Here is a 23,568-nt window from a genome sequence, read left to right as displayed (position 1 = left end):
TTTATTAGTGAATTCGAACAAGGCTTCAAGGTGATCTATAAAATCCCCCACACACCCATGTGGCGGCCTGTACGCTACAGCAAAAATATTTGGCTCATTAACTACAGCTAAACATTCAATGCAGTCATTAATTACTGTGAACTGCTTAAGTAGGTCACACTGAATGTATTTTTTTTATGTTCAGTTGTACTCCTCCACCCCGTGATTTGGAGCGGTTCAAGGCAAATGTCTGATAATTGTTGTCTGATATGGCATCACAGTCTGCAGTAGACCACGTCTCTGTTAGCATAATAACATCGAAAGTAAACTTAAACTGAGCAAGAAATGTAGTCAGGACATCTTCTTTCTTGCGGCTTGATCTTATATTCAAGTGAAAACACTTGATACCCTTTATATTTCTAGTTTTGATAAGATCGAAAAACCTCAGCAGGCTGTGAAGCCATTTCGAACGATGAAGTAGTATAGGCAGGCTGTACTTTCCGTTCTACTGAATCTTTTGAATGTCGTTTTCACATTGGACACGAAGAACTTTTGATGTTTCATGTTTCCGCGCAAATACTTTTCCATCACGAACCCACACAAATTTCCAATCGTGTTCCTTTTTCTGTTTTTTTGCCAAGCTAAGGAGCTTCTTCATGGTAGGGCAGAGGTGCTCATTAATATACACAGTTTCAGAGTCATCAAATCCAAGGTCTTTGTTCGTTAGGTTAGTCTTTTTGGCTTTTGCGAGTGCAATGTCGCGCTTAGCACGAGACTTAAATTGAATGATTATATTCCCTCTTTTGTGGTTGTCACGAGCGGGGACGCGGTGACATCTTTCGATATCATTCTCAGAGATGGTTTCACTGATAGCATCTCCAATCTTGGAAAGGATTGATGGTATGCTTTCGTCTGCTTGCTGTACTACTCCTTGAATTTCTAGGTTCGTGCTCCGTGAGTACTGTTCCAGTAACACTACACGTTTTTCAAGTTCCTCATTTCTTTTTTCTAGAACCGCACATCTTGCCTCAGAAGTGGCTTTTTCAGTGCTCAGATTCGCATTTTTTTCCACTTCTTTTGCAAGTTATTGTTTTAGCGTCTCGATTTCAGCATGCGCAAAATCAAGGCTGTCGGTCAAACTTCTTTGCTCATTTCGAAGCTCTCGGATATCAGTTCGTACGTCCCTTTCGAGCGACAAGCGTGCAGTTTTAATTTCCTGCTGAAAGTTTTCCTTTAACTGAGCGAACTCTAGCTTTAGCTCTTCTTTTATCTTGGCTAGTTCCTTTGCCATCGGGACTAGGCTCGCTACAGCAGATAAGGATACACACACACCCCCTGATGCACGCACGCACAGCGACACACACAGCTGCTATCAACTTGGCAATGGCGACGACCAGAAGGGCAATAAGGTTTAGAAATAAAGTCGTTACACTAACCTGCAAAATGCAAGCGGTATATTCAGTCGGTGTGCTTCTTTGTCGTCGCCAATGCCAAGTGAGGGCCTCCGGCAGGCGGTGGCGGGTTATGTAGCTTCGGCAGCTGTGACGTCAGAGCTGATATCCCCTGGCTTGCCGTTGGTAGCGTTGTACACACCACCCGGTTTTTGATGGCTTCCTTCCGTCGCCCGCCCTGGCACGTGCAGGGCTTTCGTCCGTCCAAAGACCAAGCTCGTGCAATCTGCAAAATGCAAGCGGTATATTCAGTCGGTGTGCTTCTTTGTCGTCGCCAATGCCAAGTGAGGGCCTCCGGCAGGCGGTGGCGGGTTATGTAGCTTCGGCAGCTGTGACGTCAGAGCTGATATCCCCTGGCTTGCCGTTGGTAGCGTTGTACACACCACCCGGTTTTTGATGGCTTCCTTCCGTCGCCCGCCCTGGCACGTGCAGGGCTTTCGTCCGTCCAAAGACCAAGCTCGTGCAATCTGCAAAATGCAAGCGGTATATTCAGTCGGTGTGCTTCTTTGTCGTCGCCAATGCCAAGCATCCAGCGTGAATCTAAGCATCCAGCGTGATTTTTAAAATCAGCTAAAACTTCTTCCACGACCCGCTGATAGGACAAAGATGATTGTTTCCTTAATACAATTAAAAAGTCGCCAACGTACCTAAAACTCTTCAAAACACTGCCGTCAACAAAAGCACCTGCCAAGGCTTTGTCAATACCCGCAAGAAAAATGTTGCACAGTATGGGTGCCACACACGAACCAATACATATTCCGTTCTTCTGCAAATAGACCCGATCCTGGAACGAGACAGTCGTGGATCCCAAATAAAATTCTAACAGTGTCAGGAAGTTATCTACTGAAATGCCCGCGGAATTTTGGAAGGCAATTGGGCCATTTTCCTCAATGCAGAGCGAAACAGCCGCCAGCAACTCTGGTTGTGGAACGGAGTAAAAAAGATCAACAACGTCAACTGAAAAGATATATCCGACGAACTCGTTGTTACTCAAAAATTCACTAATATCAAGGCTGTTCCTTACAAAGAACGGATCATCTACTACCAAGGTTTTGAGCTGTTTTAAAAGATAGCGGCTAACCAGGTTCTGCCAGGTGCCTCTTTCACTGACTATGCACCTAAAAGGGACAAGTTCTTTATGGGTTTTGGCGGTAAAAAATACATCCAAATTATTACTCTTGCAGTCACGAACACCGTTTGCGGCATGTGGAGCGAAACTTCTGGAAACAAGTGTAATCTGCAAAAGTAAAGACACGATCGCACGCGAATTGATAGAAGCGCACAGAATATGTAAGAGTGGGAGTGCATGTGTTAGCACCCCGTCGATCGTGATGTATAAGAAAGAATGTCAGTTTTTAGATATGGCATAGTATCTGCGGAATCTCCTGTTCTTGTTGTGCCATTCGAGATTTATACGCACGTGCTTTCAACTGTGTTCCCCCCTATCTGTCTTTACCCCCCCCCCCCCCCCCCTGTGGTTGATATATATGCGGTGGTTTATGAAGACAGTAAAGTGTTGCAAGTTAGCGCCTGTCCTGTCGGTTTCCTCCTTCTTTGTGTCGTGTTGTTGCGCTTTTATTCTTGTTAACGATTCTTCCCCTTTTAGGCTTATGAGGGGCGTTGGTTGGTTGACAAGAATGATTCCTCTCCTAACCACCAGATGGCGCCACGAGGCGTTTAAATAGTGAGAATGTTAGAAATGGCATAACGTCCGACAAAATAACTGCATTTAGCGTACGCAAGCGTGCATACGGTTTTGGTATGTATACAGCATCGATTAACCTCTTGCCACATCTGTGTATGCCGTGAGCAGACTAGACGATGAGCGACGCCGCGGTGGCCGGGAAGTGTGAGCGAGACAGCATTTCGGCGGCCGCGGATTCCGCTCCCTCTCGCCGCCGAATGTCCAAGTGTGAACGCGCCATGAGGGTGCCTCCCCGACGATAGCCCACGTCGTTTAGGTGGGAGGGGGGGGGGGGGGGGGTCGGTGCGTAAAGCGACCCTTTGCTTTCCTTGTATGCACTCGGGGGCTCTTGCTTGTACTGGGGGGTGGGGAGGGGGGAGGGAGGAGCGCTTCCGCGTGTGCCGGCGTCCTGGTACGCAACTGGAAAAGAGGGGCGGCCTTTCAACACCCTTCACGCACAGTGTCATCAGCGTCAGTGCGTTCTGTCAGCGTCCTGGTCCTGTGGTTTGTGCTGTGTTTTCTAATCTTAAATTATTTACTGCCTTCATTCTCCACTCCATGAAGCCTGAATGTGCTACACTGGGCTGCTCTACGCGTCGTGCAGTAACATCGGAAGCACTAAGATACACTCTTAGATTAAAAACATAATTTGGCTACATAAGCAGAAGCACAGCACCAAGGTACTCACAATTGCCTGAAGCACTGTGCGCAATTTCTCGTGCCATCATGAATACAGCACACTGTCCACGTCTTCATCATGCCATGCCACTCCAGCACTTCGGCAGCACAATTTTCCTCTATAAAAAGAGTAGTTTTGTTTACGTTAGGCGTCATATTTATATTTAATATATACTATGTACTTCTCATTGTACTGCCCCACGCGAAATAATACCAATGATCATCACGCTTTCAATTTTGTCATATATGATCACCAAATTTGGTGTAATTAATATGTTCTTAAAAATTCTGATTGAAATAAATCTGACAAAATATTATTTAAGAAAATCTGGCGCAAGGAAGAAGGACGCTAGCTAGATAACCTGGACGAATGTTTTCAGTGGCATGCTTCATCAGCACCCTTGCACACAAAGTGTACAATTTAGCGGCTTTCACTTTTCCTAATGGAATTTCATGCTGCACACATCTATGTGAAAAAAATTTCAACCTTCCATTGTGCATAACGGAATAAAAATAAGTTTGTTTTTTTCACAAGCCTCTGCAAGTCTACCATTCAGTACTACAAGTACGTGAATCTATCAGCACTAGACAGGGACGAGAAAGGAAAGAAAACAGGCGCTGACTCGCAAGTGAGGTTTATTGAAGTGAACAGGGAGTATATAGACACGCCAAACAACAACACAAATCACACAGTTACACATAAGCTACATCACAACATAAGTAAAAGATCACTCTTAACATTCCTCTCATCTAGATAGTCCAACTCGCTGCGTGTTAACGCTATGGGCAGCACACTCACACATTCGTCACCGAATCATAAGATGTGTCTAGCCTCGATAATTTTCCGGTTAATCTGCTCTGAACGTATCGCCAAAATGCATGTTGCCGAAAGGAATGGCTAGCAGCCTTCACATTACTTTCAATGTACAAATAAGTTAGTAATAAATGAAGGCACAGCGCACGAAAGGCGGGACTGAGAAAGAGAGTGTTTGTCTCTTTCTCAGTCCCGCCTTTCGTGCGCTGTGCCTTCATTTAGTACCATGTACCGACTAGCCCAGACAAACACCTTATTGCAATAAGTTAGAACCCCTAGCAAAATCCAAATACCTCTTGTGCTCCTGTAGTCTTACATTGATACACCTTTCAGTTTTACCAACATACACCCATCCACATGATAATGGTATCCGACACACCACATACATTTTGCAAGGCACATATATATTGCCATGTTTCACTCGGCACGTGCTTTTCCCGAACGAAATTCACAAATTATTGACAATTTTACAGATTGTAGACAACTTATTAGGGGCGGAGAACACCATTTTTACGTCATACCTTCTGGCCACATTTTTCAAATTTTGCGACAATCTATGTAGGTACTGTACAGTAACACAGTCAGTCTTTTGGCATCTCAGTGGCTGGCCCCGGCCTGATCCTGCCAGTCCCTGCGAAGGGGTTTCAGCTTTAACATGCTAAAGGGAAGAATGGAGCAGCATCAAGTAACGAGGACAGGAGGAGAGCACACCCACGCACAAGTGCCAACCTTGAAGCAGATGCAGAATCCAAAAGCGCGTGCTTGACATTCAACGTTGACAGTCAAGGAAGCGAGGAAACACGGATTTGAACACTCAAGATTGAACGAGCCCGATCCTTGGCTGCCAACGCTGAATGTCAAGCACGCGCTCTTGGATACTGTATCCAGGTTGCCACTTGTGCGTGGGTGTGCTCACCTGTTGTCCTCGTTACAATGATGTTGCGCCATTCTTACCTTTACCCAGCTTTACGCCCAGCTTTAACAATTTATCGCACGCTCCTGCAATAGCAGGGTTGGGAAACCATGCTTTCTTTAGCCTTAAAAATTTTCTCTTGGAAACCAGTTGTCTCCCTGTGAAAGCATGGCTTCATCAATACCGAGCCTAGACTTGATGACGCAATGCTATCTTTCACTAGCTTAACAGTCAATTAGCTGCTTAACACTCCTGGTTGAATATCGCTAGCACACAAGGCATGTGCAGAACATCAAGGTAAGGTTCAGAAACCGCAGCTGTTTTTGTTGGGACATTTTCTCCGAGGTAAACTTAAGACAAGAGTGTGATGACCCCCATAATGCGCAGGTCCACACGGGACGGAGAGGCAAAGAGACACCGTATGGCTCAGTTTAAACAAACAGGTATATTCAGTAATTACACATGATTAAGATTATACATCAGAGGCTGGGGCGTCCGAGCTTACGTGCCGACGACTTCATGGGGGCGATGGAGTGGCTCCGGAGTTGGGCTCGAGCGGTTGCTGGCAGAAGCTGCACGCCGTCGGGCTTCGGCGCTGAAGGCCCTCTTGGCGAACGATGTCGTCCTGAGCGAGCGTCTTCCGTACTGCTCCTCGATTTTTATATCCTCTTCTCCGCACTCCCTAGGGTGAGGACGCACACACCGGAGGGGAAGGAGGGGGGGCTAGGGCTTTCACTTGGGCGCACAAACATACCACCGCACTTATTGTCTCGCCCCCCTCACGTGTTGAGTCCGAGGGAAAGAAGGTTGTCTTCGCGGTAGCGCATAGCGTCGGCTGTGGTACGGCGCGCTCTGGCCCGCTGACAGTTCCCGCGGGTCACCGGCCTCCATTCTTCATCCATCAACTGACACTCGCTCCTCAAGGTAAGGCGCGCTCTGGATCGCTGACAGTTCCCTTGTCCTGGAATGTGCCCGGGAGGGCCGCCCCTGGAACCGCCACGCCAATTGGGGAGGATAAAGCCTGTTTCCCCGCGGCGGCGGCGGCGGGTCCGGTTGGGTCCGGTTGGGCTTAAACCCCTCCGTTCTGGTTGTCACTCTCAACGAGCATGGCTGGGTAATTGATGATGCCTGTCATCCGGGTCTCCGTCTACGCCGCGCCGTCGAACGTGGAACCTCGTAGCACACACAAGGAATGTACCTCGTAGCACACACAAGGAATGTACCTCGTAGCACACAAGGAATGTCACACTCGCTCACCCTCCAGAAGAATGTTCTCCGAACATTCGAGTCCCTGCAGCTCCCCTTGTCTTTCTGAATCGCCTCGCACAGTGCGTCCGACAAAACACTTTTCGCTGCACTCAACACCACTGGACAACACCATATGCCTCCGCTGTCATAACTGGCGTCTCCAGGGGCAGCACTGATCTTCTTTTACAGATAAACATGAAACTCAGCACCCAAGCCTCTCCTTTCTAGTCCAAACTGGACGAAATAAATTTACCACAGTTACAAAGGAGCTCCCACTTCTAGCACGATCACGGCACAGACAAAAATATAGATAACGAAAGGAAGTAGGGCAGGTTCTGCATGCGCTCCGCATGCTCTCCTGTGAAGGTGTTACTTAATGACAGAAAGGTTTAACTACTAACTCCGATAACTTAACACATACGCATATAGCAATGTTATGAGCTGCGGCATTACACAATTCTGACCAGTTCACAACTCCGCTCTGTTTACACCATTAGTCCGACTTAGCTTTCCGATTTCGCAGCGGATATCGGCCTTCATGAGTCATACTAAGTAAGTCTGTGACCCTTTGTCTGCTTTGGGACTCGCGAGGGCTCGTGGCAGGAGCCTCCCCTGGCGTTATCTGCGCGGCAACCTCGCGCGCTTCTTCTTCTAGCAATGCATGAAGTAAATCCGGTGGCATTCCGGCCGTCACCTCTGGCGCCTGCCGAACAAATGCAGGAGAGGGCGTTTCTTGCGAACTATCTGCGCGCTCCGCTTCACTTCTGTCCCCATCAAAATCCGCGCTTTCCCTTTCCTCATTTCGTGAATACTGAACCGGGGCCGACTTGAGGCGATTTGCGTGTATCCTTATCAAGCGCCGGTTCACGTCTCGGACTCTGAAGTTTACCGGAGAAAGCTTCTCGACAACCTCGCACGGTCCTCTCCACTTCGTCTGGAACTTACGAGCTAGCCCAATCTGCCTTTGGCAGTTTTCAATGTACACGCTGTCCCCCACATTAAACGGCGCGTCTCTAGCACTGCGATCGTGCACCTGTTTCCTGCGCTTCGCCGCTTTCTTTCAGGCCTCCTTTGCGATGTCCCTCGCCACTTGCAAGCGCGATTCTAGCTCCACCTTATAGTCGTCCAGTGAAGCGTATGGGACACGACGGGGGCCCTCTGGCATTTCACTAGGCTGGTCCGGGTCTCGGCCGTAGAGAAGAAAGAATGGCGATTCGCCCGTGCTCTCGTGTGCTGCGGAATTGTAGGCAAACATTGCATACGGGAGCCACAAGTCCCAGTCCCGCTGGTCGCGCGAAACAAAATGCGACAGGAACCCGGCCACGGTTTGGTTCAGTCGCTCCACCGCGCCGTTGCAAGCCGGATGGTACGGTGTTGTCTGCTTCTTAGCGATCTTAAGCAGCTCGCAAACTCTCCTCATTAGCTGCGACACGAAGTTCGTTCCCCGATCTGTCAAGAGTTGCCTCGGGGGTCAATGTCGGAGCACGATCTGTTCGACAAATGCTCTTGCAACCGTGTCTGCCTTCTGATCTGGGAGTGCTACCGCTTCCGCGTATTTTGAAAGGTGATCGACAAATACTAAAATGTACTTGTTTCCGGAAGTGGTCGTGGGCAATGGGCCCATTATGTCCATACCTGTCCGCTCGAAGGGAGCCGAAACCTCAGAGAACGGCTGAATTGGAGCTGGTCTTCGTCCCTTGGGTGTTTTTCTTTCGAGACAGGAATGACACTTCGCACAGTAGTCTCTAACATCCTGTCGCATGCCACTCCAAAAGTACAAACGCTCCACACGCCTGCGTGTCTTCGCTACGCCAAAATGACCGGCGCATGGCGCATCGTGAAACGCGCGAAGAACCCTTTCTGTCCACGACCGAGGTATGACGACTCTCTCCCAAGCGGTTTTCTCTAATCTCCCTTTCCTGGTTGGCCTCGTGCGCCGACACAGGGTGCCGTCTTTGTCAATGAAATAACCTAGCTGTTCGGGGTGAGACGGTGCGCCCTCTAAGCTTTCGATTATTCGCTTCAGGTCAGGATCTTTGCACTGCTCTGTGCGTAATTCGGCGGGGTCGACTACGGGGACACACTCATCTATAGCTGCCACGGCAGCTGTGCGGCTGAGTGCATCAGCATTCAGATGTGTCTTTCCTGACTTGTGCTCAACTTCAAAGCAGTATTCCTGCAGGTGTAGATTCCATCTAGCGAGTCGCGAGCTAGGGTCCCTGACACTCATCACCCATTTCAGAGGATGGCAGTCTGTGACTAGCTTGAATTTGCGGCCGTAAAGGTAGCATCTGAAGTGCTTTACTGCCCAGACAACGGCGAGGCACTCCCTTTCCGTAGCTCCGTACTTTTGCTCTGTGGGGCTCAGCTGTCGGCTAGCAAAAGCAACGGGATGTTCTTTGCCCTCGATAACCTGAGATAGCACGGCACCAACTGCGAACTTTGACGCATCTGTGGCCATAACGAAGGGCAAACTAAAATCCGGGTGGTGCAACAGCGGTGCACTCACTAGCTTCCTTTTCAGGGCCCCAAAAGCATTCTCCGCGTTTTCGTCCCAGCGAAAGGCGACATTTTTGGCTGTTAAGGCGGTGAGCGGCTTAGCGAGCTTGGCGAACTCCTCTATGTGCCTTCGGTAGTAACCGATCAGGCCGAGAAACTGCCGGACCTGGCGGACGCTAGTCGGGGATGGAAAATCCGAGACACACCTTAGTTTCTCAGGGTCCGGTCGCACGCCGTCAGCTGAAACAACGTGCCCGAGGTATTTCACCTCGTTTTTGAGGAATTGGCACTTAGAGGGCTTCAGCTTGAGATCCGCTGCTCTTAGTCGCACCAAAACCTGCTCAATATCGCGCAAATGGTTATCAAAACTGTCACTGTATATGATAATGTCATCCATATACACGAAGCACAGCCTCCCCAGAAGACCTGCCAGGATAACATCAGCGGTTCTCTGCCAGACAGCAGGGCTGTTGGCCAGACCCATCGGCATTCTTTTCCATTCATAGTGCCCTGAGGGCGTGTTGAATGCCGTTTTCTCGGCATCTGCCGGATCCATTGCTATCTGCCAGAATCCTGCCGCCATGTCCACTACCGTGAAGTACCTGGCAGAGCCCAGCTGAGAAAGCGTCTCCTGTATATTGGGGATGGGGTATGGATCGATGCGAGTTACGGCATTTAGTTTGCGGTAGTCCACTACCAATCGATACGAGCCATCTGGCTTTTCCACCAATAGTGCTGGTGCTCCCCAGGGTGACTTTGAGTGTTCGATAATGCCGCGATCAATCAGGTCCTGCACCTGCCGCTCCATCTCCTCACGTTGGGAGTAAGGAATCCTGTACGCACGCTGGTAAACGGACGATGAAGTGCCGGTTTCTATCCTGTGCTTTATAACGCCACAGCAGCCCAAATCCTGGTTAGACGCGGCGAATACCTCCGAGTAGTCGTTCAGCAAACCAGCCAGAGCCTCCCTCTCCCTGGATTTTACGTGAGAAAGATCGAACGACACCTTTGGAGCAGCCGAAGGACTAGCATGCTCTACAGTTGCGAGTACCGTATCGGTGGGCTCACGTTGCTCTATCGCAGAGGTGAAGAAAGCCAATGTTTTGTTCTTGGGAAGGCTCAGTGGCTGCTGGCTACAGTTAACCACCCGCAGGGGCACTCTGTGGGCGTCATTAACTGTCACGAGGCACGCGGCTGCCTTCAGGCCATTGCTGAGAGAGTCGACCGGCTCAAGCACTCCCACGGCGCCGCTCTCTACATCTGAAGGCACAAACGCGTACAAAATGTGCTCCGACCAAGGAAGGACGACCGCCTCCTCGACCAGCCGGACGGCAACCCGCGAATATACCTTCTCCAATGATCCCACTGTTTGACGGGTGTCAATATCGGTAATGCGAATCTCAGCCCCTCTCCTGTTCAAAAACGGAACTTTTGAGCCGCCCGCATTAACCTCTTCCTCAGAGAATGAGACTACTACCTTCCCTTTTCTCAAAAAATACTGCCCTAATATACCTGACACTCCGTTTGGCAGAGACACCGTGTCCGGGCATACGTAGCAGGGGTGCTCCAATGCAATTCCGCCGAGAGAGAAGTGTAACCGGTAGAGTCCACTTATGCCAAGAGGATCCCCCGTTATGCCTACAAATTTGGTTGCCATACCACCAGACGCTTCCAACACCTCGCGGTCCCCCTTCCTTCGAAGCGTGTTAAAACTGCTCTTCTTAAGCAATGTCACCTTTGACCCCGTATCTATCAACAATTCCATACAACAACCATTTAACTTGCAACGCACAACAGGGCATGCCTCGTCGGCCACACAAACTACCACCACCTCATCATCTACTGCTCCCTCCCCACGCTCCTCAGGCTGGGGAGGACTAACTAGTTTTTTGTCTCGGTATCTGGAGCCCCGCTGTAGGCTTGCTTAGGGCGTGTCTCGCCTGCTTCTCTTTGTGGCTCCCCACGGCGCACGTTTTGGCAGAACCTGGCGATGTGTCCGCGACCCTGGCAAGCGAAGCATACAATTTCTTCAAAATCTCGCATACCGCGCCTGTAGCTTTGTGGCGGTCTCCGGTTTCCAGCGAATGGGCGCTGTTGAGCGCGCGCTTCAACCTGGCGTTCCACCTGCTGAGATAGCAGCTTTTCTAAGCGATCTAACCGCTCTGTCAAGAGAGCAACCTCAGGGTTGAGCACCGCTCTCTCTATGACGCGTACTCTCGCTGCGGCTGTCGTTAGCGCCTCATTTCGTTCCTCATCCAATGCGGCCGCCACGGCTTGGTCGAAATTGCTCGGCTTGCGCGAGAGCACGAACCGGCGCACGGGGTCTTGCAGACCAGCCACGAACAAAGCGGTCATTTCCTCTTTAAGTAGATCCTCCGCGTATTTCTTCCTTAGCTGGTCTCCTTCCTCCTCCCTGCTTAACGTATCGCGTGCTAGGTGCTGAAGCCGCGACGCAAATGTTCGCACGTCCTCCCCTACCATCTGTCCGGCGTCACGGAACCTCTGTACCCGCACGTGACGTGGTTCAGTGTCGAAATGCTCAAACGCGAGCTTCTTAAATTCCGCAAATGATTTTGTGGATTTTACTTTTTCGTCTCGCCATGCAAAATCATGAGCAGCTCCTGCCATCTTACACCTCGCCATTCCCAGCATTTGAGCATCGGACCATCCCCCCATTTTCCCAATCTCTTCTAGCATGGAAAAGAAATCGCAGATTGGAACCCGTGTCTTATCTCCCGTAAACGTCGGAATGACGCTTCCTAATGCCAGCATGCTTGCTCCGAGCGACGGCTGTGGAGTGGGAGCTCCCTCAGATACAGACATTTTTTTTTCAAGCCCTCCAGTGCCTCAAGCCTCTCAAATGGGGGTAAAAGTCCCACAATCAGTCCCGTGATTCCCTTTTGATTACAATTTTGAAGTCATGAATGTCACAGCATTCAGAGGACATTTGCTTTTGAGACCCCACTTCTGACACCAGTGTGATGACCCCCATAATGCGCAGGTCCACACGGGACGGAGAGGCAAAGAGACACCGTATGGCTCAGTTTAAACAAACAGGTATATTCAGTAATTACACATGATTAAGATTATACATCAGAGGCTGGGGCGTCCGAGCTTACGTGCCGACGACTTCATGGGGGCGATGGAGTGGCTCCGGAGTTGGGCTCGAGCGGTTGCTGGCAGAAGCTGCACGCCGTCGGGCTTCGGCGCTGAAGGCCCTCTTGGCGAACGATGTCGTCCTGAGCGAGCGTCTTCCGTACTGCTCCTCGATTTTTATATCCTCTTCTCCACACTCCCTAGGGTGAGGACGCCCATGCCGGAGGGGAAGGAGGGGGGGCTAGGGCTTTCACTTGGGCGCACAAACATACCACCGCACTTATTGTCTCGCCCCCCTCACGTGTTGAGTCCGAGGGAAAGAAGGTTGTCTTCGCGGTAGCGCATAGCGTCGGCTGTGGTACGGCGCGCTCTGGCCCGCTGACAGTTCCCGCGGGTCACCGGCCTCCATTCTTCATCCATCAACTGACACTCGCTCCTCAAGGTAAGGCGCGCTCTGGATCGCTGACAGTTCCCTTGTCCTGGAATGTGCCCGGGAGGGCCGCCCCTGGAACCGCCACGCCTATTGGGGAGGATAAAGCCTGTTTCCCCGCGGCGGCGGCGGCGGGTCCGGTTGGGTCCGGTTGGGCTTAAACCCCTCCGTTCTGGTTGTCACTTTCAACGAGCATGGCTGGGTAATTGATGATGCCTGTCATCTGGGTCTCCGTCTACGCCGCGCCGTCGAACGTGGAACCTCGTAGCACACACAAGGAATGTACCTCGTAGCACACACAAGGAATGTACCTCGTAGCACACAAGGAATGTCACAAGAGCTTTGCTCCTTAAACAACTTAACAATACGTATAGGTCCCACACTATCGCAACCGTTGTAAAAGACCAGAAAAACATAGCGAAAGATTTTCCCCCGCCCATGCAATTTCTTGGGAATCATTCCATCCACCCTGCTTAAAAGAATATTGCTTAACACAGGGGCAACCTTCGAATCGATACATTTAGCAGACTTTTGAACATATGCCCCACAAACATGCTCTTCACTTCAAATAAAAGGACGCAAGTGCCAAAAAGTACCTATATTACACACCCGTTCCTAAACACAAGCTGATCGTTGTGCTCCGATATACACATTCATAAGCTTTTCACGTGATCTCCATACGGGCAAGAATAAAATAGTTCTACATCGACACTAAATGTCGCAAGACAGTCCGCTGGATTCTCATTCTTAAGATACTCAACCACACTGCGAATTGAGTACAAGAAATGGATCTTCAAGACGCAAAGTAGACAGATGCTTTGGCAAAAAACAAGAGACAATCTTGCATGAACCCTTTTTTGAAATTTATCTGAAGAGCATGTTATTGAGCACCATTTATTTGAAGAGCATGTTTGTAGAGTATCGCAGTGCGGTATGTATTCTAAAATGTGGTATATGATTTGGCTCGAAGGTTGGCCTTGTGCTAAGCGATATTTTCTTAAGCAGGGTGGATAGAATAATTGTCAAGAACGTGCATGGGCGGGGGCAAAAATCTTTCGCTATGTCGATGATTTTCTGGTCTTTCATAAAGGTTGTGATAGTTTGGGACCTGTATATATTCTCAAGTTGTTTAAGGAGCAAGGCCTTTATCTTAGTTTTACCTTGGAGCAAATCCCCAAGAAAAAGAGCTGTGGTTTCTGGACCTTATCTTGATGTTCTGCACGCGCCATGTGTGCTGGCGATATTCACCTAGGAGTGTTAAGCTGCTACCTGGCTGCAGGTCGACCATTCCAAGCTAGTGAAAGATAGCATTGCACTTTCTAGCCTGGGCTCAGAAGTCATGAAGTTACGCTTTCACAGCATAACGAATAGTTTCCAAGAGCAGATTTTAAGGATAACGAACGCAGGATTTCCCAACCATGTTACTGCAAGAGCATATGATAAATTGTTAAAGATGCTGAAACAGTTTTGCATTGACCGGCACAATCATGCTGGGGCCTGTTGGGATTCAGGTAGCGTGACTGGGCCGGAGAAGAGACGAGCACGATTTGAGAAAGAAAACTTGGAAAACTTTATACAAGGACTATTTACATTATGTACAAGTACGGGTAACTGAGAGTGCTTCTCATTAAAGAGAGCATCTTAGGAGTCGGGAGTCTCTGATACCTCTCAAGAAGGGGGCTCTCTCTAGGCATCAAACAAGCAGCTCCTTAAATACAATTCGTATTCCCCAGATACTTAGCTGGGGAATACAGTTCGAAGAATGATGTCCAATCACACGATGGCACTGATGGTACCACCCACGGCAGGGCGGTCCTGATGTTTCTTGGCAACTCGGTCGAGGGAAAGGGAACAGGACTCGGTCACGTTGTCGTCCCCGCGGCTTCCAGGTGGCCGCGCACGTGCGTCCAGAGGGCACCTGCATGAAACAGGAATGCAGGCCGTCTCCCAGCAGCTGTCTAAAGACCTTGTACTGGTGACCGGAACGCGGCATTCCTGTTGAACACGTGGGGATGCTATCGTCGCTGCTTCCGGCATTCCTGTTGGAACACGTCGGGACGCTATCGTTGTCGATCCCTCTGGCAGTCCTGCAGTCACGTCTCCCCCAGACGGCTCACCCACTCTCGCGGTGGTCTTCAGGGAATCCTCCCCATGCCCAGCTTCGCCGAATTCCACAGCAAAAAGGAAGCGCGAGCACAGCAGCACCCCCACCGTCAGATATTGCGCCCGGAAGATGAACTGCTCGCACGTAGCTCGGCTGACTGGGCGTGCCAGGAACCAGATGCTCTTTGGGAGTCTTCTGATGACCTTCAGTGCCGAAGATCACAGACGCCAAACCACACCTGACAAAAGCACGTGCCCTCATAACCCACTCATCCCGCCAGACCAAAACTCAGGGCCAAAACTGCACTTAGCAAAAAACTTCAACTAAAACTTGAAGAGATCAAATGTTTTGCCTGAATGAACACATGGTGTCTCCCGACGAGTAGTATTGACAGGGCACCTGTCCAAGGCGTGTGCTCCCGCTTGAGGCGCACTTGGATAGGAAAAAAAATTCGCTAAATGAAATCAGGTTGGTGCTTAGAGAGCACGCGGTACGGGAATAGGTGACTTGATTTGGCCGACGTGGCGTTCAATTTTGCCCGTCCCAATTCCCAGAGTGAAGGTACGTTACACCACTCGCTCTTATCCTTGGCCGAAATAAGGAAAACGTACTCCTAGGTATGTAACCTTATCGGCTGTTCGCTGGACAGCTGAATGTCGTGATCGATGAGGGTTGTTTTTCCTGGCTTGTTTGAAAACCCCGCCTCAAAGTCGCGGACGACGTTTTTCATGTCTCCTCGTTGACTTTCCGTCCAACGTGGCTCTCTGTCGATTTAATTTAGCAGCTCATTCGCTGCTTGCTCGTCCTCATGAGGGACAAAAGGTATGTCCGAGATCTCTTCCTCTGGCATGTTCAGCGCCATGTTAATCATGGCCTGAAGCTGTACATAAGGCTTCATCAAATTACTGTGGATTATATGATTGTGTTTGTTCTTAAATTTGACCTCATAGTTGGTGTCCGAAAGCTTGGAGACCACCTTAGCTGGCCCTTCCCATTGCAGCTCAAGCTTGTTCCTTTTTGACGGACGCAGCAACATCACCTGGGGCCCTATTCTCGACACGCATGGCCGCCATTCGCCGCCATATTCTCTCTCTGATTGGCTCATTGGGCGATCACGTGCAAGTCACGAGTTTTAAATTTGTGGCGCGAAACCTTCAGGCTTCGAAATAGCTTTCTGCCGTGACGTCAAAATGACGTGTACTTGAAGACTGATTTTTAGCACAGTTATATTTTGTGCCGGGTTGGTAAATTTAAATGTCTGTGGAGGGGAAACGAAGCTACAGCTGGCATGGAAGAAAACACTTGGCTCGTTTTAGCAATTTTGAGAAAAAAAAGTTCGTACTGTGAGGGTTGCTTCCTAGAATGTGATTGGCTGGAGGAATGTCACGTGATTCACGTGATACGCAAGCATAATTCAACGAGGTCAAAATGACATTTAGTGACGCAAAGGAAATGCTGCCATTGCTGAAAAATGCCCCATTTGGCCGTCGTAATTTGGTACGGCCGCGAGGTGGTTGAATTACGGTAAGAAGAAAATGGCGGATACAAGGCTGAGTTATACGTCTGACTCCGCAGTTTGGTACCAATTTATTTGAAGTGATGAATTATGGCGAGGTAAACCTTGTTTTGAATTTAGAAAACTTTGAAACGGCTTTTTAAGGGCACTTATATAGTAACTATTCGTTGGAAGGACCAACACAAAGAAGGTTAATTTTTTTAATCGTCTCAGGAGGTCTCTACGTACTTTCTCTGCTTCAAACACTTTGCAGACGTTACTACGGCATCATCAATGCCCCGTCTCTTCCACGACGACGAAGAGGCGAAGGCAACGTGCGACGGTATGGGCCATCGTATTTGAGGCAACAACGACGACGTTCGGAACTTCGGACTAGCTAGAAGTTCCCTAGAAAGAAGTTCGGACGATGGCTTTGTTTCCGGCATTACCCGTCGTATTGGACTGGCTAGGAGTGCTTTCGGACAGGCATTATCGTGAACGTCGAGACGCTTTCGAGATGCCCGCAGACTTTTTCAGGCAGCATTTTCGCCTGACAAAAGACTTGGTGAGGTGGCTCTACGTGTGACGAGTTGCGGGAAGATCTGGAGAGGCAGCACGTCAACACGGCAACTGTGCTCACCTTGGAGCAGCAGGTGCTGTGTGCGCTCCGGTTTTACGCCACAGGCAGTTTTCAGGGCATGATCGCAAGCGACGAACACCTAGCATTTAGTCAGCTGAGTGTGAGTCGCTGCATCCATGCAGTCACCGACGCGATTGTGAACTGCCTGGGACACGAGTGGATCTCCTTCCCATGCTCTCCGGCTGAACTAGCGACCGCACGCGAAGGCTTCGAGATGCTGGACAGTAGATTCCCGGGATGTGTTGGCGCCATCGATGGGACACTTGTCTGCATAGCCGCACCATCTGACGAGGTCAACAGACCGGCGTACTTCTGCCGCAAGGGATACTATGCCTTGAACGTCATGGTGGTAAGAACGACAACAATAAGCTTTGTAGCGGCGCTCTTCGGTGCATGACCTTTGGTCTCCTGTAACCAGAAACATGCCGTCGTCGGCACTCGTTTGCGGCGTGCTTACCTGCATGTTTTATTAGACCAAAGGGAGAACGGTCTGCTGGAGAAAGCGGGTTAACATTTGTGCCTGTAAAGGAAAGCAGAAAAAATGGCATAATCGTGCCTTCGGAAAAAGAAACATACAATGCACGGAGCCTCCAAACTGCCTGGAGTGCAGCCTTTGTGATTTTCTGTATTTTGCTGCGTCTGAGTTCTTATATTCTGGCAACATGACACTCAAAGGTAGAAACAAAAGAGGTAGTAGACTGGCACTTGCACACATAGCTCATTGCATGCCCATGTATTTGTTCCTGTAAGCCCTGCAACTGCACATTACTGACAGAACAGTGTTCATTGCTGGAGTAGTGGGAGTTGCACAAACAAGGTGCTCTTGGACAAGGATTACACAGTATGACCTTGTTTGCACAGTTCATGTCATGTGCTATGTTATCTTCATTGTTTTATGACACTTTGTCTTGGGTGATGCGGGTGTTCCCACTTCACTGTGAGATTAGATTCTGAGTGCTCAGTAGAGTGAGTGTTGGAGCCTCTTTTTTCTCATCTGTGTCAAGTATCACAATCAATCACTTTGGTTTTATGGCTTTAGTATGCTGTAGTGCTGTAGTATGCTGTCTGCTGTAGTGCAACATACTGTACCAGTGTGCAGTTGATAATGCAGTGGAGGAAAGTCAGTGTTTTGGCGCATGTCTTTGCTAGCAAAAACTACGGCATAAGGTAAAAAAAACTGCTAACAACAACACAGACGGCGGCTGGAGTTGTTAAACTGCAACACAAGATATACACCTACGCCACATCATAAATGTTACAATACGAAGATTGGTTCGCACTTGTAAATTGGGCGGGTAAAAGAATAAATATTTGTTCATGCTTCTTTACAGGTGTGTGATGCCCATCTTCGCATCAGGGCACTTGACGCTACATTCCCAGGGTCTGTGCATGATTCCTTCGTGTGGCGGACATCACCGGTGCATCATGCACTGTGCAACCACAATTTTCTGCAATGTGGGGAATATCTACTAGGTATGTGAATTCTGGCACAAGGGCGAAATAGTTGCACTGAACAAATGTAAACCCAGTCAGTAGATCTCAGACAACAGTTGCATGTGCTGGTTAAGCATATCTACAGTGAACACACTGTTGAGGCAATTTGGTTTCAAATTAATGCAAATCCAGGGTTTCCACATGTCAGCAGTAGTGTCAACGAAGGTGTTGCATTAGTGAAACTGCTATCGGTAAGGAAATCGGAGGTCAGGAAGAGTTGAGGCTTTCCTTCAAGGTATTTATAACTACATACGTACATAATAACATAATAACATTAACAACACAGGATGCAGACCTGCTTATTCCTGCACATCGAGTGAGTAAAAAATAAGATATTTGTTCATGTTCCTTCACGGGTGAGCAATGCAGTATACAGTAGTATCACAACTATGTAACAACATAAATATCACAACATGCAGATTTGCTTTTACTTGTAAACCGAGAGGGTGGAAAAATAAGGGAGATTTCTTTATGCTGTAGTTCAGAAATTGTGAGGTCAGATATAGCTGAGGCTCTCCTTCAAAGCCGATATGTCTACAGGTACATGTCACCATTTGTATACAGCAAATTTACAGGCTGGCAAATTGCCTGTATCATGGCTGATAACATCAATAGCAATAATTATTGTATTATAAATAGAGGCCTTTGTATTGAGAGGAGAAAAGTAATAAATGATGAAATAAATAATGGACTGAAAAATTCATGCACCCAAATTGCAGATGTTGCACTATTAGCGCAAGCATTTTGAAAAATGTCAGTTTTCATTGGCTTGCAGGTGATGGCGCCTACCCGCTGCAGCCATGGTTGGTCACGCCTATTCCAGGATGTCACGCTCCTGGCAGTCCTGCTGCCAGGTTCAACAGGTCTGTTGTCGAGCGCACGATTGGTGTCCTGAAGAGCCGGTTCAGGTGTCTACAACGGTACCGCGCACTGCACTACGAACCGGAGACTGCAGCGAAGATTGTTGCAGCTTGTGCAGTGTTGCACAATGTGTGCATATATTCACGGCTGCCTCAACTTGACCCCCCTGACAACGGTGACCCTGATGATGACACAGACCTCTGTGATGACAACGGTGCCTTTCCTGCTCTATACCAGGCAGCTAGATATAAGCGTGACCAGCTGCTGCAGACATTTTCGTGCCAGCCTCGCCTGTAGACACGTTTATGTGCAGCCAGCAGCTGCCTCGGCAGCACCAGCCGCCTCGCCTGCACCAGCCACCTCGCCAGCACCAGCCACCCTGCAAGCAAGGATTGGCATTATTGCATACATTGTTTCATACGGCAACAAGTGTGTTGCACTGTTTATTTTTAAGCTTTTGTTTAAAATGAAAACTCAGTTCCGGCTATTTATTTAATATATTCGTGCCGCAGCATGTGCTGTGTTTCATCATACTGCGTTGTGTCTGTGAGTACAGAACGCTGTCTTCGCAGCATTTCTTCCCTGAGGCACGAAGCCTCTGCTCACTTCTCATTGCATTGTCTTCATCAAGAGGATGTGCCCCCGCAAGGAATTCAGCTTCAGTGGTGCTGTACAAACGCAGTCTACAGTGTGCTGCTTCAAGCTGAGTGCTTCATGTGTGAAGTTATGTGTGGTGGTGCAGTGTTGTGAAAAGCTGCTACTGTGCACAGTGCTCTTTACAGTGGCAGGTGCAGCATTTGGCGAAGTCCTGTCATAGTTGACATTGTGGCAGTGGTCGTCGTCGCCCTTGCACCTGCCAGCATTGTAGTGTTAAAAGAGGTGGGCGTCGCCCACCATTGGAGCAAACTGTGGCCATGTGTGTGACCTTGTATCACGCCTATCCTACACTCTGTGAAATGTGGGCTGTATGTTAATGCTATCTTCAGGACTTGTTTGTATGCTGTGCCGTGTACTGTCAGTATGTATGCAGCATGCCAAGAGAACAGTCTGTGCGTTCACCATCCACCTGCAAAAGAACTTAACTTTTTCCCTGTCCTCAGTGCCTCCAGTATGGAGCCTGTGTCGTGCGTGTTGTGTTTTGGCTACCATTCATTGGCAACCACTTGAGCATTATGTTACCTCTCTGGGCATCAACATCGCTGCAGGTCACAAGGTGCGCACAGTACGCAAGATGCAAGGTGCCAACGGTATCTCCCTGAGAGTGCAATTTCATCCAGTAGAGAAGTGTTTGCGCAAGACAGGAGAGGAAATGTTCGCTGTGCTTTTATCTACTCACGAACTTAGTATAACATTGAACTCTGACTGATGTGCTTCTCATGAGAATCGTAGTTTTTTACACATCCTTAATGAGCAACCTTACATCTCATTCCGTTTCCGCTTCACTGTCACGGGCAAGACAAGTTATATCAGCGATGTTACGAGTTCTAAAGAGTTGCCAGCCTGTGCTGCACAGTCTAATGGCATTACAGGTTCAGTATGACCTCAGAAAGACATGTATACACAATTACATGTTCATTGAAGGAAATGTTGTTAAGGGCATACGGGTTTTTGACGAACACACGATGAACACAATGTCGTGAAAAGCAGTCATAGTGGCCCTCATATTCCATGCTGCATTTGCCACCTTTGCGTTGCTTCCAAACACTCTCATTGCAATTTTTGAGTGATTGGAGTGCCTTGGCTGCACTTACACAAACATCACTTGCTGTATTGAGGCGTTGCCTACATTTTACTTGTATGTTAACGTGAAATTTTTTTGCTTCTGTTGGTGACATGTCTCACCTGTGTATGGCACAGTAGTGTCACCATTAAGTTCGTGGTTATAACCTAAGGGCACATTTATACATTGCCAACACCTCTGGTACACATTGTACTGCAGATTGAGTTGCCACTTGGCTGGCTTTATCAGCATGCATGATATAGCATCTTAATGTGCCACTGCTCCCTCCTTTTCTTTTTCCGCTTCAGACCATTCATTGTTATCCTTCGAGGACTGTCTCCTGTCACATATGCCAGCTATTATGTTTTTAACACCTTAAGCTATGAAATTTGGTTTTTATAGAAAGGAAAGACACAGTAACTATTCCACTTCCGGGAGGTCACCTCAACAGTCCTGTGGGCGAAGGGATGGAGGAGGAAATGAAAGCAGGAAGAGAGAAAAAGGCACAGTAGCAGAGGTCCCTGTATTAATTTTGACTGCCTAGGGCTCCTGATCATGCACTGACATTGCATACCTCATGGGTTTCTTCGGCGTTTTGCCTCCATCGAAACGCGACCGCTGTGACAGGTATTTAACCTGCATTCTAGAACTGAGGAGCCAAAAATACCTCTCCGTACAGTAGCCTGCACGGCCTATCATGGCTTTTCTCACTACACTGCTCTGACTGCCAAGGTCGTGCTCTGTTCTGTTCCTCTGAACTCACCTTATGGATCGCCACCATTCTCACAGGGCGCCTGGTTGCGGCCCTGCAGTGTGCTGTTAATGTCACGCAGGGCCTGCACCAGCTGCTCGACGGCGTTGACCTGGCGGACCTGCAGGCTTTCAATCTTTTTTTTTTTGCAAAGACAACAAGCGTTCTTTAACACCGTCCTGGGGGAAACACTGAACAAACATAGTCATTAATACTTTGCCCCTGCCAGGTGGGCCCTGATGTGTGCCAGGTCTGTCGTCATCTGGCGGAGCTGCTGGTCCTGTATTGTGGCCAGGCGCCCTTGTTGTTCTATTGGGGCGGCGATCGCGTTGTGCCTTTGCTGTACACTGCCTGGGTGGTCTTGCTGGCGAGGTGGAAGTGCATGCGGCCGCCTGATTGAGCCACCTTGCTGGTGCGGTGCAGCTTGTGTTGGTGGCGGTGCAGCTCGCGCACCTTGCTGGTCCTCGTTCTCTGCATATGTGTAATTTTAGTGTGTTTTCCTGTAGTGAAACCACAAGACACATCTGCCTTGGAACATGCGTCACATTTCTGTTGCATTGTCTTATGCCTCACTTTACTGCAGGAGCATTTTTGGGTCGTACACCTTTTTTCATTTCAGGTACCATACATTGAAATGTGGCGCCATGTATACAACACCATTTGGCCATAAATGCATAAAACTAATGTTATGACTGCAAAAACAGAAATGTTTTACTGAAAAATACAAGTTTGTTCAATGTAAATCAGCATATATATTAGCCAACTGACAGTGTGATAGTTATGATCACATTTCCTGTAACAATGCTTAAAAACTATGACTCACCATGCTTGCAACTGTAACCTGCACCATGCTTAGAAAGCTGTTGTGTACTGAAGTACATGACAAACCTTGTACTGAGCAATAGTCATGCTCATCCATGGCTTCTGGCGCCTGTGGCGCTGGGCTCGGTGCCTGCGAGTGCATAAGATGAATACTCACAGTTCATTCATACTTCAGCGGCAACACAAGCATTGGTTTCTGGTTATGCTTTCGACGCTGTGCCATGCTATATTTAATTTTGAATAAAAATGATTTTATATATTTACGATTCCAGCTTCATTCTTTTTGGGACATCTTTTGCTGTGGCATATTTTCAGAAGGATGTTACGAATTTACCATGGTGATATGGGAACAAACGCTATGTCATTTTATGCACGGCCAGCATGCATGCTTGCGTTATTCTGTAATGTGCTTACAGAGTTGCCTTGCGATTTCAGCTCCTGCCTGATAGCAGCTACCGCTTGCTGTGGAAAGGTGCTGACATATCTTTTTGCAAGCTGGGAAAATTCTTTCATAGTTACTCACCGGTGAAACTGCGGCTGCTGGTGCCATGCCGAATACGGCCGGTGACCTGCACCCCACGGAGCAGTCTTCGCCAACGATTGCCAAAATGCGGGCACCACTTGAGCTCAGCACTGCCTCTGGGTTCGGCAGCCCCCCGCCTGTAGTTCTGCATGAATAAAAGATATGGCTCTCATACCTAAAGAGGAAGTGAGGCGGGAGAGTTATAAGCATTCCGAGAGGCCCGAATATTTCTTGACAAAATCTAGGACAAAAAGCTTGCAGCCTAATATGCCAAATGTATAGGTTGCCCTGCTGGATTACACAGAGTAAGGTATTCCAATATGTCCAGTTTTGAACTGTGTGTCTCTTAACGGGTCTCGTGCTGAA

The sequence above is a fragment of the Amblyomma americanum genome, chromosome 8 (genome assembly GCF_052857255.1).
Source record: "Amblyomma americanum isolate KBUSLIRL-KWMA chromosome 8, ASM5285725v1, whole genome shotgun sequence".
In the NCBI taxonomy this organism is placed as follows: Eukaryota; Metazoa; Arthropoda; class Arachnida; order Ixodida; family Ixodidae; genus Amblyomma; species Amblyomma americanum.
This window is presented reverse-complemented; position numbering follows the sequence as displayed.